The sequence below is a fragment of the Protopterus annectens genome, chromosome 11.part0, assembly GCF_019279795.1.
Source record: "Protopterus annectens isolate FY-2018-M chromosome 11.part0, PAN1.0, whole genome shotgun sequence".
Taxonomy (NCBI): domain Eukaryota; kingdom Metazoa; phylum Chordata; order Ceratodontiformes; family Protopteridae; genus Protopterus; species Protopterus annectens.
In genome coordinates this window covers 5256616-5274465 of record NC_056745.1, presented here as the reverse complement: position 1 = coordinate 5274465, position 17850 = coordinate 5256616, and positions in this window count along the sequence as shown.

The window sequence follows — 17850 nt, the reverse complement described above, 5'->3', positions numbered from 1 at the left end:
CAAAAACGCTTTACAAAGTCTGTGTGACATGATTCTAGAACCATTTTCTCCTACATAGAAATTAGAAATTGCTGCCATTTGAATTCTAATAGTTGCTGCAGCAGCTTCTTCATTGATAAGTTTTGTCAAAAACTCTAAAATAGAATGTATGGGCACAGAAAATGGGTCTAATTATCACTGGCCCATATAACAAATCTTTTCCATTTACTTCTGTACAAGTTTTGTGTAGAGGTTTTATGGGAAGATAAGAAAATGTGTTTTACTGGAGAGGAAAGGGATGGAAACCTGATGATCAGGGAACTGGAGCAGCCAAGCTGTTAGTCTGAGATTGTCCAGGTTGGAATGAGCCATTCCTGACAGGTGAGTCAAAAGGTACAGAGCAGGGTCCAGAAGCCATGGTTCATCCTGAAGTTGAGGCTGAAAAAAGGGGAACCAGATTTGATGAGGCCAATAGGGTGCAGTCAGGATTATTGTTGTCTCCAACAAATTTGCCTTCTGCAAAAATTTGGGAATTAGAGTGATTGGAGGGAAGGCATAAAGAAGTCCTGCAGGCCAATCATGTACAAGTACATCACTTGGTGACTCCCCCATGTGAGGGATCAGGGAAAAGTAGTTGCTGCATTTGGCATTGGTGGGGGATACAAAGAGACTGCAGCAAGGCTGGCCTCATTTCTGGAAGATCTCTTCAGTAACTTTCTGACTGAGAGACCACTTACGTGGCCATAAGATGTGTCTGCTCAGTTTGTCTGCAATCACGTTGGATTTCCTGAGGGTGTGCATTGCTATCAGAAAACAGTTGGATGTGGTAGCCCATTGCCAGACCCACATAGCTTTGACAAAGTTGGTAAGATCTGGTTCACCCTATTTGTTTATGTACCAAACTACAGACATATTGTCTGATTGGATTGCTGTCATTCCTAGAGGGAGAGTATCTTGAAATGCTTGCAACACTAAAAGAACCACCCTCATCTCCAGGATGTATGTGCAAGTGAGCCTTGTGTTCCTGCCAGATGCCTTGGACTGTCTTCTGTAGAAAATTCCCCCCCCCCCCCACCCTATCTGGAAAGCGTCTGTGGTCACCATGGCCTGGGTTTGAGGGGGGATGAAGTGATGGTCTTGAGATACTAATGGAGAGTGAATGGAGAGTGAATCCACCATTGGAGATCCTTTTAGCAGGAGTTGGTTATCATGATTTTGTATGACACTGGAAGTTCCAAGATTGACCATTGTGCAGAAAGTAACCACTGAAGTATTCTCATACGAAAACAAGCTAGGGGAATGAGTACAATTTATGCAGCCATTTTTCCCATAACCTGAAGAACCAGTTTTGCAGAGGCTCGCGTCTTCCTAATTAACAATCGTACATAATGGCAGCAATCGTCTACTCTGTCTTGTGGGAGTCTTGCTACTAGTCTAGTTGTGTTTATCTCTGCTCCTATAAAGACTGAGCTTTGACATGGTTCTAGAGCAGATTTTTCATAGTTTATGGTAATACTTAGGGAGGAACAAAGCAGAAAGGTATAGTCCCTGGCTGCCTGGTCAGGGCAGTTATGAGCCAGTTGTCCCAATATGGAAATGGCCAGAATCCTCTGCATCTCAGGTAAGCCACCACTACTGCCATGCACTTGGTGAACACTCTGGGGGCTGTAGTGAGACCAAAGGGCAGAGCTCAAAACTGGAAGTGGCTGGTTCCTAGCCAGAAATGCAAGAACTTTCTGGATCACCTTTCCATTCAAATGTGGTAGTATGCATCCTGATTGTCTATAGAGCACATCCAATTGTCTTTTTCCAGGAATGGAAGTATCGACTGCAGTGTCACCATCCAGAACTTGGTCTTTTTTACAGATTTATTTAAATTGTGGAGATCAAAAATGGGTCTCCAGTCTCCTGTTTTCTTTGGAATTAAAAAGAATCTTGAGTAGGTTCTGGATCCTCTCTGGTCTGCGGGGACTTCTTAGATGAATCTTTTCCTTAGCAACTTTTGTATTTCTAATGTTGCTTGTTCCTTTTGACTGGGTGGAACATCTGGAACTGACTTGTTTACAGGAGTTGGGAAGGAGAAGGGAATGACATAACCCCAGGATATTATGTCCTGCACCCATTTGTCATTTGTTATCTTTTCCAGGTTTCATGGTGCATAGACAATCAACCCCCAACTGCCTCCAGATGCAAGCAATTGGCACTCCCTCAGGAGCATTGGAAGGATCTACCAAAGAAAGATTCTCTGGAGCCCTGATTTTGTGGGCCTCCCCTGCCATGAGGGTGGTATCTTCCATTATTGTTCCCCACTCTGCCTCTAGGGTAACTTTCACCTTGTGTGTCTTGGAAAGACCTCTGTGATTTTCTGAACCACATCTTTCCACTACTTCTCTGAACTTTGGGAAAGGTTCTAGTAGGTGTAGAAAAATGTGCTCCAATGGCAGATAAGGTCTTGCCTTTTTGCAAACACCTGGTGAGCATTTAATTTACTTTGGACCCAAAAAAAGAAGAGCCATCAAAAGGGCATTAATGAAGGAAGACGTGAAGGACTGTGCAAAATCACAAAGTTTCATCCAGGCCTGCCTCCTGTGATAGATACCTGAACTTGCTGCCTTGCTCATTCCATCTGCTGCATATGATATCAGCCTCATGGATGAATTAATGACTGAATTTAGGGTGGCGAGCTGAGCATTGACTTTATCTGCCACCACATCAGCTACAGCTCCTTGGAGGGAGTCTGTTAGTTCCTTTAACAGGTTCCTCTGCAACCTAGTGAAGTGGGTAAGATAATTCACTGACCATAAGGCAAAGGTCACTGACAAAAAGATGTGTTTCCCATACCTATCAGAGGATGGATAGAGGAATTGGTCACGGAAAGCTCCTTTTTGGTGGCCACCGCCACAACCACGGCATTAACTGCTACACCTTTTGTCAAAATTCTTGTCCTTAGAGGCTGTAATATATTTATTTGGCCTTCTAGGAGTAGGCTCTATGGTGTCTGGGGTCTCCCAAGCCTTCTGAGAGATTAACTCAATAAGCTCATCACGGGGGATCACCCAAGAGGCTGACGGGTGAGACCCAAAGGCCTTCAGGTAAACTGATTCCTAGGCCAAAGGAGAGGTGGACTGCTAGTCACCTCTCTGCTTTAAAATTTCCAGGATATCTCCAAAAGAGACATCTTCAGGAGGTGACCACGGGGACCCTTCTGCTTCATTGAGATTAGTATCAAATGTGATGGACTCCTCTGGGGAGTCAAGATGCTTCCTCTTGCATGCCCTCTTCCAGGGGACATCCTCAGTGAGATTTTCTAGGGAGATTTTGGAAGAGAGAGAAGTCCCCTGCTGGACATCCTGAGGCCTAGGATATCTGCGGACCTGTGGATAGGGTAAGTGAGAAGGCAAATACACCTGGACAGAACTGGGAGGAAGATCTGAAGGAGATTGTGTCACAGACTGAGAAGTAGTAGTCAGAGCCCTCCTCATAACTTCAAAGGCAGTCTTCCCCCACTCTGAAGAACTCCCTGGGTCTGACAAATGAGTTGTCAGAGCCGATGGAACCTCCGGAGCAGAAGACAGAAACTCAAAACTGAAGTAGGAGCCAAACTCACCCGAGTCGAGGCTCCCAGAAGCAGGGTCAGGTCCAGAGAGATCCAAATCAGCTCCATGGACCTGACTGGAGAGTGTTGGCTCCCAGAGGTCTCCTGCTCTGAATAGGAGGAAACAATCATGGGAAGATACATGATCCGAGAAGCCTATGAGTCCTGCACCCAATACAGACACAAGCTGGATATCTGAATCTTCTGTCTCTGAAGCTGAAGGATGGATCAGAGGAGAAGCAGGCGCTGAGGGGGAAGGCTGTGTCTGATCCGATTCCTTTGAGCTCAGATCCAACAATAGTTTGGCTTAGGCCAGTGTATTTAACAGTCGCTCCACTACCCTATCTACATCTTCATCAGACAGACTCCTGGTGGACTGGGTAGACAGGGTATGTGACCTTGATCTTGCTAGAAAAGGTGATGGAAGCCAAGAGTGGACTGGTTCCAAGGAAGGTGATTGGCTCCTATATCTAAACTCAGAAGGTAAGTTCGAATTCGGAGCTGAGGGTTCTTGTTGCTCCAAAGAAGCCTTGGATCCAACTTGAGTTGTCTGCTCCAATATTTCCTTTGGAGTCGACAGCTTGGGAGATTTCTGCTTCAGCTCTGAAGAGGATCTTGGTGCTGAAGAAGCTCATTTTTGCTGTTTATCCAATTTTTCAGATAGTTCTGACTTTGAACAAGACAATTCTGCTGATATAGCCTCAGAAAAGAGGGTCTTAGTCAGACCTTTTAAAATGAGCTTATTTTTGCACTCCATCAATGCCCTGTGGTTAATCCGTGGCAGATGGAACACAACTCCTGTAAATGAAAAGGTCCCAAGCAGTACACACATAAAATGTGTGAATCACTAAGGGGCATATTTTCTTCCCACATTTCTCATACTTTTTGAAGCCCAGAGGCTTCCCTTCCTGCTTTTGAGACATGCCTATAACACGAAATAGAACAGTGGAAGAGGAACAGAACACACGCTCACAACACACTCAGAAACAGTCCTCTAACTTTGACAGAAAAAAAGTTGCAATTAGAAAAGATTGGGAAGATAGAAAAAGGGAGAACATCCTCTAATTTAAACGGATGTTAGACATCCTCTAACGCAAATGGACGCATACAACTAAGTAAAGGGGGTCTATATTAAATCACTGAATGCTTAGAAAAGCAAAAGCTGACTCATCGACCCCATGTAAGCAAAAGCTTGCAGTCTCGAACACTCAGAACAACGATTTTTTTTCCCAGGGAAAATAAATCGCTGTTCTGAGAAACACACACACACACAACACACGCACACCACAAACTATTTCTAATCTGGGGGGCTTCACCCCCCACACCCCCCGATGTGGGGGGCTGTGCCACCCACACACCCCCTACTTAAATATACTCCAGTAACGAAGAAGGTAAAATACTAAAGGCGGCCAAGTGATTTCTTTCCCAGGGAAATAATTTGCTTATATGCCGCTTCGGTATTTTGCCGTTTCATACTATAAAGTTTGATCAAGATGCATTCGAAAGAATGCATCTTCGATCAGCTAATAGGGAACCAAGTAAAGGGAGTAAGAGTAACAGACACTCATTAAAAGGTAAAGATATATAAGATTACATTAACAAAAAGGTTTTTTTAAACTATGGAAAGTTAGACATCTATAATACTAAGAAAAAATAGCAAATCACTTTGCCCGGAGCTTGCTAAACAACCTCTTCGCTGTATGGCAAATGAGATCTGGGGAGGCTAGGGTGGTTGCATTATGGGTAAAAAAGGATGCCCATGAGCTTTGCTGAAGACCTTGAGCTTTAGAAATGGCCAAGATGGATCCAATGGATCAGATCCAACCCATCAGTGAGAATAAAGGCAAGATTGACAACATCACATCAGTACCTAGAAAAAGGACAGAGAAATCAGAGCTACAGTAACAGGAAGAATATCACAGAAAAAGGCACTCTAAAATGAAAATTAAGGATTTTCAAAATACTTATCTCACTCAAGAAAATGAAAGTTGAGAGCAATCAGCAACCACGTCTGGATGCAAAGAGTAGCCACCAAGATCTGACAGGAATGGAGACTAGAGCATTATGGGTAGAGAGGAGCTTGAGGGTTTGTAGGCTTCCAAGAGCTGAAATAGCAGATTGCTATTCGGGGGTTGGATCCGAGTCCCATATCTTGAGGATGAATGAAAACTGACATCAGATTATTTGTTAACTATTCTGGGAACTGTAGATGACTGAGTGTTGACAGAATTCATAAATACAGATATCTCTCTCTGTTTCTTTTCCTCTCTTTTCTGTTCCAAAGGCACGGCACTTTTATCCCCATAGACTCTGCACCCCAAGCAAAGTCTAAGGAATCTGTTTTTACACACTGTGCTGCAACTGGAAAGGAAAATGGGAGACTTGGATTCTGTTAAACCTGTTCTCTCCACCAAAGATCCCTTTTCACAAACTTCAAAACAGAAATCTGGACTGTCGGGAGATGTTGATGTTGGGACCATACAAGTTTTAGGAATTATGAGTTATGTACTTACAATAACTTGGCATCTGTATTGACCATTTTTATTCTTATACACTGATGGGTCTTCAAATCTGACATCGGATCTGATTTGGCCGCATTTCCAAGACCTATGGATGCAAGTCTCGAGCTGCTCCATCTTCCCATAATGCAACATACCTTCCCTTACTCCTCAGATCAAGTTTGCTGATGTATTACCCAAGAATTATAGAAACAAGAACAGGCAAGAGGTTTGGGGCACAAACCTAGAACCTATGGGTTCCAAATTACTCCAGGTAACTTATCGAAGAGACAAGGCTGGGGGATTGTTGGGAGGGAAAATGAAGAAGAATGAAAACAGACAACACAGATGCCAAGTTATGGTAAGTACACAACTCCTAAATCTGATATTCTCCTTTTCATTCTTCTTTACTTGATGGGTCAAAGTTTACAGCTACGTAACTCTTGGGTGGTCCTCAAGGAAGGATATGCCTGAACACTGTAGAGCCAAATGATGCCCTGTTTTGGGAGATACTGTCAAATATTTAGTGTGAGATAAAGGTATGAGTCTTTGACAAAGTGGCTGCAGGACAAATTCCATCAACTGATGTTCTAGAAGAAAAAGCAGATGAAGTAGCCATAGATCTGGTAGAGTGGGCTTTTGGAATTCAAGGCAACTCAAAACTTTTTTGGGAGTAAGTGAGAAAAATACAATCTGTAATCCGGTTAGTCAAGGGAATTTTGGAAACTGCTTGACTTAAACAAGTTGATGAGAAGGAAACAATTGGCCAGATTTTCTGTACTTCTTTGTTCTGTGAAGGTGGAAATGTACTTGTCTATGAACATCAAGGAGGTGCAACATGTATTTGCCTTTATCAGAAAAACTGGGAAGGAAAAGTGGAAACTGAATTTATTAAGTAATGTTTGATTCTGTGTCTACCTTAAGTATAAAGGAAGGGTTGGTTCATAGAGATGCCCTGTCTTTGTGGAAAATTATATAAGGAGGTTTGGCTGATAAAACTTGAACTTCAGACATGCTCTTAGCTGAAATAATGTCTACCAGAAATATTGTTTTCCAGGAAAGATATTTCATGTTGCAATTGTCATCTGGTTCAAAGGAGTTTTGTGTAAGGCCCTGAAGAACAATAGTAAGATCCCAAGGATGACAGGGGTCTTTTATGGGGGGGAGTCTAAAGAGAAAGATCCTTCTCATAAATGCTTTACATAACCTAGAAGCTCAAAGAGAAGATCCGCTTCCAGTATGAAAATTAGATATGGCGGCCAGTTGAAGTTTTATAGCAGAAAGACTGGCTTCTGCTTTTAAAAAAAGTACTAATAAAGAAAAAGATGGCTGAAGAAGGAGCTGAAAAAGGGTCAATATTCTCCTTTGAGGCCCATATGGAAAACCTCTTCCACTTGATGTTATAGACCTTTTTGGTGGAGGCCTTTTGCAAAGCCAAAATTATGTCACGGACTGGACAGGCAAGCCTGGACCATTTTACTGTCACTGGAAGTGGAGATACCATGCAGTCAGTTTGAGGGTGTGGAGATTGGGGGTGCTGGTGTTCTGATGGGTGAGATAGGAGTTCCTGATTGGATTCCAGTATCCAGAGAGGATATTTGTGGTGAGACCACAGAAAAGGTAACCATACTTGACGAGGCCACAAGAGGGCAATGAAGATTACTGAGCTCTTCAACCTGCTGACTTTCTGTAGGAATTTCAAAATCAATGGGAGAGAGGGATAAGCATAAAGGAGTGCCGGGTGACAACTGTGTTCCAAAGCATCCCTCCATGACTCCCCCTGCAGGGGAATCAATGTGGAGTATTTGCTGCCCTTGTTGTTGAGGGGGCAGGCAACGAGGTCACAACAAGTCTGGCCCAATGGCTGAAAATTCTGTTCCTACAGATTGATTGATAGACCACTCATGAAGAATCATAATGGACCTGCTGAGTCTGTCTTCTAGCTCATTGGTTTTCCCTGGAATGTGTCTTGCAACTAGAAAGTGACTTGAAGAGATTGCCCATTCCCAGACTCTTGTGGCCTCAGTGCATAACAGATAGGATCAGGTTCCTCCTTGTTTGTCAGTGTACCAGACTACTGACATCTTGTCCATGTGTACAGCAATAATCACCAGAGGAAGAATGTCCTTAAAGGCTTGCAACATTAGGAGGACTGCTCTCATCTCAAGGACATTGATATGCAGTTTGGTCTCAGAGGGGGACCACATGCCTTGGGCCATCTTTCCCTTGTAATATCTCCCACACCCCAACTGGGAAGTGTCTGTGGTCACTGTGGCTACTGGGGGCAGTGGCCTGCCCAGAGACAGGTCATTTGACTGAATCCACCATTGGAGATGATGCCTGCAAAATGAAGTCAGCTTGATTGGAACAGACAGAGGCTGGTAAAAAATGGACTACTGAACCACCAGGGTTCACTCTAGAACTCACATGAAAAATCTTGCTAAGGGAACTAGAATGACAGCAGCTGACACTGACCCCAGTGCTCAGGAGCACTAATCTTGCAGGGGGAGCAGGGAGATCCAGTAAATCCTGAACTTGTAGTCTCAGAGATTCTATGCGATCTAGTGGTAGTGAAGCTACTTGAGTTGCAGTGTTTAGTCATGTTCTTATAAATTCTAGGCCTTATTCAGGTGTCAGGTTTGATTTCACAAGATTTGTCATGATACTAAGTGATTTGACTATATAATCCCTGGCCTGGATCAGTTGATGCCTTGTTGTGGCAGTAAGGATCCAGTCATTGAGATAGGGAAACACCTGGAATCCTTTTAGCCTCAGGTGAGCTGCTATGACTGCCATTTATTTGGAAAACACCCTGAGGGCTGTGGTGAGTCCAAAGGGCAGTGCTCTGAACTGGTAGTGATTGGCTCCCAACCAAAAGTACAAGTGTTTCCTGGAGTGACTGTCTATTTTGAAATGATAGCACGCATCCTGGAGATCTCTACAGCACATCCAATCATCCTTGTGTAGAAGTGACAGAATGGACTGGACCATTACCACCCGAACTTTGATTTATTTACATACTGTTTTAAGTTGCTGGAATCCAAAACTGATCTTAGGTCCCCCGTTTTCTTTGGCACCAAAAAGAAGCAAGAATAAGTTCTGAATTCTATTTCTTTCATCGAGACCCTTTGGATGACACTTTATTGCAAAAGGTTTTGAACTTCCTGAATTGCATACTCCCTCTGACTGGGTGGTACATTGTGGACTTTCCTCCTGGGACTTGGAGGTAAAGGTTAAAGGGAATGCAATAACTTCTGGATATTATGTTTATCAACCCAATCATTATTTGTTATATTTGTCCAGGCATCTAGGCACAGGGATAGATGACCCCTAACTGCCGCCAGAGATGTACAATTGAGCAGTACTTGGGCAGGCTGATAGGACTTATCAGGAAAAGATTCCCTTCCCTAAAGCCCTGATTTTTTGAACTCCCCCATCTCTAGGGTGGCGCCTACCATTATAACCTTCCCCTCTGTCTCTGGAGGAAGTATCTCTGTGTGTGTCTTGGTAAGGTCCCTTAGACTTCCTGAACCAAGTTTCCTTTCCTCCTTGCTGTTTCATAGAGAAAAGTCCTTCCTCCAAGGCGTAGAAAACTGGATCCTATGGTAGACAAGGTCTTTCCTTCTTGCGTGCTGTGGGTAAGCCTATCTTTTACCAATGATCCAAACAAGGAGGAACCATCAAAGGGGGCATTAATAAAAGACGATTTGAAGGGTTTGGTAAAGTTACAAAGCCTTATCCAAGCATGCCTCCTGATGATTATGCCTTAACCGGCTGCTCGTGAAGTGTGTTCTGCAGTATGCAAAATTAAGCTCTACGAGGAATTGGTAATGAAACATACAATCGTCAGTTGGTGAGAAACTTTCTTCAAGTCCTTCACTGACATGGTCTGTGCAAGAAAGTTTGTTAGCTCTTTCATAAGATCTCCTTGCAAGTGGGTGAAATGTGCCAAATTGTTTAATGACCTCAGCAGAAAGATAGCTGAGGCATAAACATGCTTTCCAAACCTGTTCAACAGTCTGGACTCCTTGTTTGGCAGATGAACAGCAGAGTTTTGCTCAGCTATCTCCTTTTTTGTGGCCACTGAACACAACAATGACATGTCCTGGAATACCTTTACTCCAGTGTAAATGGTCAGAAGGTGGCCTAAGGAACCTATTAGGATGTTTAAGTATAGGATCAACCATGTCCGGTTCCTTCCAAGCCTGGCAGGAAACTAAATCAATAAGTTTGTCTACTGGGGGCTGGTCACCCAAGACATAGACAGGCCCACCCTGAAAGCCTCCAGAAACATTGATTCTTCAGAAAAAGGGGGTTGGACATACCAAACACCTTTTTGATTAAGGATTTCTAAGATGGCTCTGAAGGAAATGTCAGGTGGTGATCAGGGAGATCCTTCTCCCTCATCAAAATCGTTGTCTTCTGTGAGGGACTCCATAGGGGATTCTATATGCCTCCTCTTGCACATTTTCTTTAGAGGGACTTCCTCCATGGGGTGTTCAGGGGAGGCATCAGAAGAAAGGGGAATTTCCTGAGCGGAAATGGTCTGAAGGCTCCTCTGGGTAAGCTGACCTACGGCAGGAGTGATGGGCTCAGTGCTTGAACCTGATGAAGGACAGGTGTATCCAAGATTTGAGAAGACGGTTCTCTGTTCCTACAGAAAGCCATTTCTGCAACCTGGAAGGCCGGCAGACCTGGAGAGAATTCTTCCCTCTCCCTCAAAGTCAAAACAGCTGGGGGGGCACAGAGCCAACACCGGATCTGAGGCCTCCAAAGAGAATTGGACCAGAGCTGTTGAGGGCCAAGGCACTGAGAGGAAGGGACAGCATCAACAAAAGTAGGAGCCATACCCAACCCCCAGGACCTAAGGCTGACATCCCGGATCCAAGGCCTGCTCTGATCTGACAAAGCAGAGCAGGGCTAGTCAGAGATATGGTTGGGGTCGAGGTAGGGACTACCCTAGGATCCAATGCTGACTCTCTTGGGTATACAGGATTGTAGGATTCCAGAACCATGAGTCAGATCAGAGAAGGAGTCTGTATGGCATGTGATGGAGCACTCACATGTCTGAGATGGGATAGAGTTGGCAAGACCCCCACCTGGACAGTGTAGTAGTGCAGCAGTTACTGTTGTCAAATCACAGCAAGAGGTTTCTCTGGTTCAATTCTAGGCTATAGTGCCTTCTGTGTGGAGTCTGTATGTCCACCCTGCATTTGCATGGGTTTCCTACGGGTGCTCCAGTTTCCTCCCACATTTCAAAGATGTGTGTCTGGTGGTTTTCTTCTCAGGCTTCTTCTGAAAATGGGCTCTATCCCAGTTGGACTTTCCCAGTAAACAAATGTTAAATAAATAAATAAATCTGGATCTGAGCCCTGAGAAACCTCTGCATCATCCTGTCCATACTGGCCTCTGTCAAGCTGTGAGAAGACCTAAAAGAAGCTGAAGAAACAGGTCTAGAGGATTTGGAAAGAGTTTGTAAAATCTTGGAAGAAGGAGCTGAAGACACTGGCTTTAAGAGATGCTCTGGTGTATGTCTCCAAGCAGTCCGATCCAATGTCTTAGGGTCTGTAGTGGAAGTATTTTGCAGACAAGAACTCTAAATGATAATAACTCCAGTTGGATCCGAAGATGCAATAGGATCTGAGGGTGTCTTAGTTTGCTTGGATCCAGAGTAGTCAGATTTGAGATTTTTTGCCTCTTTTCATTTGGCTCTGAAGAGGCCCCCAGTGAAGCAGAGAGGGCTTGTCTTTTCAATTCTTTGGAGCTAATATGCTTAGAGGGGGTTTGAGCCATAGATAAAGGAGAAGATGACAGTAAAAGGCCTTTCAGTATGAGCTTATTATGTCTATCTGACAAAGCTCTCGGGTTAAAGGTTGCATACACCTCATACTCTATGTTCAAGTGCCCTGGCCCTAAGCAGTAGACGCACTTCTTGTGGGCATCTGAATTAGGGATTTTATGCTGACAAGAAGTACATCTATTGAAACCTGTAGGTTTATCGGACATTCTGACCAACTACAAAAAACACTGTACTAGGTAAAAGTACACTAACGGCTGTACAAGCCATTAACAGAACACACTCACACTCAAAACATACAGCAACGGCTGTAGTTTTAAGGTTTATCTAAAGTAACACCAAGAACAACTATAGCATGTTGTTTTGTAAACTAAACACCAAGTGTTATTAGCACAAGAGGAAAAGCAGAAGAAGGAAAAGGCAGCAGTCCCTAATGCCTGCAAAAATTGAAAAATGGAGGGAGGATAAGAAAGAAGTACTTCAAAAAATAGACCTAGCAAGCTATTTTTTTCAGGTAACCTATCTTAATTGAAGACCATAGCAAATCCCAACTCGAGACTCAAAATCCATGTTTGAACGCAAAAGTGGCAGACTAGACCTGAGGAGTAAGGGAAGGTAAGCTGCATTATGGGAAGAGGGAGGAGCTCGAGACTCGGATCCATAAATTTTGGAAATGCGGCTGATTTGGATATGATGTTGGATCCAAAGATTCATCAGTGAGGAAGAATGAAAAGGACAACATCAGATCCACTATTTTTTTCTCAAGTGGAGTCCTGCCACAGGAATTGCGGGAATCATACATGACATGAAGCCCAGAATGCTAAGAAATTCCCAGGCTGAGACAAAAGTCTAGGGAAAAACTCAGGAATATTTTTGTGAAAGAGAAGTTCTTTGAACTGTGGTATCTATGAGATACCACAGGAAAAGAACGCTGCGAGAAGGAGTCAACAAGACCTTTGTATGTTCTTCTAGAACCATAGTCTGTGTAGTAGATCTCTCACCCAAGTGACAGATTCCTAACATTTTGAAAGATCCTGCAAAGATATACAAGTTGTCTAAATGAGGAAAATGTAAATACCTTATAGCCTACTGTAGGCTATCTCTGGATCAAGACACTTTGTAAAACCCCTGGAGCAGTGGATAGACCAAAGGGTAATGCAGAGAACTAATAGTGAGATCCAGACACAGAAAATCTTACAACACATCTGAAATCGACATGAACAGGAATGTGATGATATGCATCATTTAAATCTAAGGTCACCAGAATAGCCACATGGGTAATAAAGAGTAAAAAGTTGTGAAGGGGTAACATTTTCAACTTGAGTGCTATTAGAAACTGGTCTAGAAATGAGAGATCCAGAACTGGTTTCTAGGAATCTTCTTTCTTTCTTTTGCAACAGAGACATTCTTAAATAAAACCCATCTCCTAGATGAAGTTGAGGAGGGATTGCGTCTATCAACCCTAGTTAACAGGTGTTGAATTATAGGAGGGAAAAGAGAAGTTTGTTCTAGCAGATAAGGGGGAGTTCCTTGAAAAGGAGGGAGAGACTCCTACTGACATTTATACCCTTAATGAATTACTTTCAGAACCCTCCTGTCTGAAACTATTTGTTGCCAAATAGAGAAATGGAGGTTCAGACTTTCTGGAAGGGTTAAAGGTATTCAAAGGTGGTGATGGGAGTCTTGTAGATAGTCATTCAGACTTATTAAACTATGTGTTTGTTGTGAGGGCTCTTCCTTTCTTTTTGGAGCCTCTCTGCCATTACTTTTTAATAGTTTGCTTACCAGCAGCTTGCTGTGTTTACTTTTTTGCTTTTTGAAAGGGGCTGTAGAGGTAGCATTAAACCCCTTGACAAACTTGGAGAAGGAAGGCTGACACGTCTGAGAAGTTCCTTGGATTAGATTACCTCTTTCATAGCACTTTTTGAGGGCCTCTGCAGCAGATGGTCCAAAAAATAACTTTCAGTCTAAGGGAGAATTCAAAATTTCAGCTTTAACATCCTCAGAAGATTCTGAGTACACAGCCATGCAATCCTCCTCTTAACAGTTCCACTGGCAGCAACCCTAGAAGCAGCATCAGCAGCATCATAAGCACATTTCAAATAGTGAGTAGCCACTTGAGACACAGAATCAATTTGGTTACACAAAGATTTTTTTTCCTCAGAAGAGGAAACAGATGCCATAACATTCCTAATTCTCAAAAGGGACAGGCATGAAGTTTGAAATATGAGTGTGAAGCCCAGACAACTTCTTCTTTAGCTCAGTTTGAGCTGAGTAATGATTTGGGCACATGAAAGGTGAAGCTTTGGAAGCTGACCTGCTGTTATGTCCTGTTTAGGACATAATCCATATAGCTAAAGCTACAGCAGCAGTAATCAATATAATGAACATCACAGTGCAGATGTTTTAACATCACTTTTTTTTTTAAACAGAGTTTCAAAAATAACTGAAACACAGCAATATCAGGCAAAGGTGCAACTGAAAAACCATAAAACAAAAAAGCACCCAAAAATGCACGAGGAGGACTCCAATTCAGAGTTTTTAGCGTAGTCAAAGTTTAATATTCGCTATTCGTCTAACAGATTTCTTCAAAAACAAAACATCAAAACCCTGTCAGTTAACATTTAAATAATGCAAAACATCAACACTAACCATTCCCCAGGTCACATTAATTAAAAGTCATTACATCATACTTAAATGCTGAAATAGAAAATGTAAGCATAAAATAAATGTAAAATACAAAGAAAAAACCTTCTTATACACATAACACACTGTTTGAAAACCGAAACTAATATTTGTTTAAAGTCACTTTCCTATTGTTTAAAAACACTTTAAGTTCACAGCATCATTAAGACCCGGGTGTATATAAGAGGCCAGCCTAAATTGCCACTCAGCCATGCTCAGGGCAACCAAATTTCTAAAGCTGCCTCCCCTTATGTCCTGCTCAACTACCTCTAGCACAGAAAATATAAACTTTTTCCAATTGACACAAACAGTAGAATGTTTAAACAAAGCATTATTAGAATGGTTTGTTTTAATAGCATATTCATGCTCCAAAATCCTTTTTCTTAAACTTCTGCTAGACATTCCTATGTAGAAATCAGGGCAAGTTGAACATAAAGCAATATAAACAATACATACAGTGCTACACTCTACCCTGCCAGGAACCCTGAAAATTCTATCCATGTGACCTAAGGACATGAGGGGACCTTCACAAATAAACCTACAGGCCCTACAGCCTGAACATTTGAACATTCCCCCACCACTTCCAATAGGGTGCCTGACATAACAACAATTTCTGTTAGACTCCAAAAGTTGTTTATACTAAAATTATTTTTATAAACAAAAGATGGACTATCCCCCAATACTTTAACAACATCTGGATTACCTGCAATAACCTTCCAGTTATCACAAATTATGCTGCGTATGGCATGACTGTCTACACTCTTCTCTAAGCCATACCTAGAGCCATCCAACACATTGTGTTGATAATCAGCAGAAGGAATGTGGATTTACCCCCAATTTTAACGCATGGGTTCCATAAAAAAGAGGCAACATTAGGACAGTTAGTTAATGTCAACAACAATGTGTTGGATGGCCCTAGTTTATTTTTTCTGTGCTAGAGGTAGTTGAGCAGGACATAGGGGAGGCAGCTTTAGAAATTTGGTTGCCCTGAGCGTGGCTGAGTGGCAATTTAGGCTGGCCTCCTATATACACCCGGGTCTTAATGATGCTGTGAACTTAAAGTGTTTTTTAAACAATAGGAAAGTGACTATAAACAAATATTAGTTTCGGTTTTCAAACAGTGTGTTATGTGTATAAGAAGGTTTTTTCTTTGTATTTTTTACAGGTGTATTTTACATTTATTTTATGCTTACATTTTCTATTTCAGCATTTAAGTATGGTGCAATCACTTTTAATTAATGTGACCTGGGGATTGGTTAGTGTTGATGTTTTGCTTTATTTAAATGTTAACTGACAGGGTTTTGATGTTTTGTTTTTGAAGAAATCTGTTAGACGAATAGCGAATATTAAACTCTGACTACGCTAAAAACTCTGAATTGGAGTCCTCCTCGTGCATTTTTGGGTGCTTTTTTGTTTTATGGTTTCAAAGATGACAAAATTTGTGCAGCAATAGGTAAGCTACAAATGTCAGTATTTTAAGATCTGCACTTGAAGTGTCATAAACATAAATATTTCCATGGCTATTCAATTTTCTCCTGTTGTTTAGCAGCTTTTCGCAATCCTAGTTCACTTATTTTGCAATGTCTGACCAAGTGACAAAATAGAGGGGGGGGGGTTCTAAGCCTGGCCAAGTTTTCACACAGGAATAATGATGCCCTGTATTCAAATAGGGCATTGAGGGCCAGGCATGTATAAGCTACCTCTGTCCATAAGGGACATGGGTGCCAGGCCCGGTTACTACAGTATGCAGGTTATTTTTTAAGCATTGTCTGCTGCATAGAATAACATGCTTACCTAGGAAAGTATGCAGTGTACAGTGGTTTCAGTGGTTAGTTAAGATCTTCTGTGGATGCATCACTTTTTTTTTTCTTACCTTACTGATCCAGCTTGATTACTCTGACTTTCACCAGGACTGAGTGAAGAAAATGATCTATAGTGAATACTACCTACGAAAGATAATTTTACATTGATGTTTTAATAGATACTGAAACAATATTATTAGAGCATAGTTTTTATGCAAGTTAATGCACAGTTCCATGTTGCAGAAATACTTAAGCAAGTGCAAAAACGACAGTACAAATGTATTAAAAATATATCTGCTAATGTTGTTAATGCAAAACATGCAGTTAAATATGCTTGCCCCCCCCCCCCCCTGCGAGGCATAAGCCTCCATCCCTTATGGACCACTTATTCATTCTGTTCCCTGGTGAACAAGAACATTGAGAGATAGGCAAAAGAAGAGGACCATGGATGCCATCTAGAAGTGATCACGAGATATTTTTTGCATCCCTTCTGCCCTATTGGCTGGACTGCATGGTGCACTGACCACAGTGTGGCATTCAGTGTGAGTGCACACCTCAGCATACTTACAATTTCTAGCCGAAAGGCTTGTGCACACATTGTTAGACCTGGGCTCCATGAGTACCAAATTACAACAGTTGCAATTTGTGGACTATCCCAGGGTTGAGAAACTGGGTGTGAATCTACCAAAAGCCTCTTCATGATAAGCCAGATAGCACTAGCCACTCCCAACTGACTCCCACAGTACATGGGCTGCTAAATGGACTCAAGATATGTGGCATGTAATGAGGGCCAAAATATCTCTGACATGGTGATGTCTGTTTAGCTGTAGCAGATGTGATCTTAATAAATAGCTAAGTTGTAAGCACAATGACTAGGGTTAGATTAAAAAAAATGCATGGAGGATAACTGGTTGTATCAGGAGTAGAAATCAACATGGTGGTCTGTATGAAAGGGACATGCTTTATCTGGTGAATGCAATGCCATACATGACATCCACCACTTCTGACAGCTCTGGGAATCAGTGAAGCAGAAATGCAAATACCTCCATTTTTTATTTTATAACAGGTAAACCCAATAAGTAAAAACTTCTCTTTTAAGGATGACACTGAGACACTATATGGCAAAGAAATTTATTGAGAGTTACATACAAGGTGGTGAGGGAATTAAACCCAGTGCTATAGAAAGAAGTGTGTTAGCAACTCATAGCCTTAATCCACTGTGCTAAAGTGAAGTCTATCAAGTTTTTTAAGAATGTGGCAGAAACAATACAGTAGGGCCAGATGTATGTAAAAATATCCATGAGATGGCATGCATTTTTAATTCCTAGCAGATTACCACAGGGCCAGGGGCATGATGCCCAAGGGTGATGGCACATACAAAATGTGTGTACTTACCATAATGTTAGATCCATCTTAACTTCTTCCATCTGGCTCAGCGGATGGCTTATCAGATCCAACTGGATCTGAGATTGGACACCTTTTCTCAGATTCTAG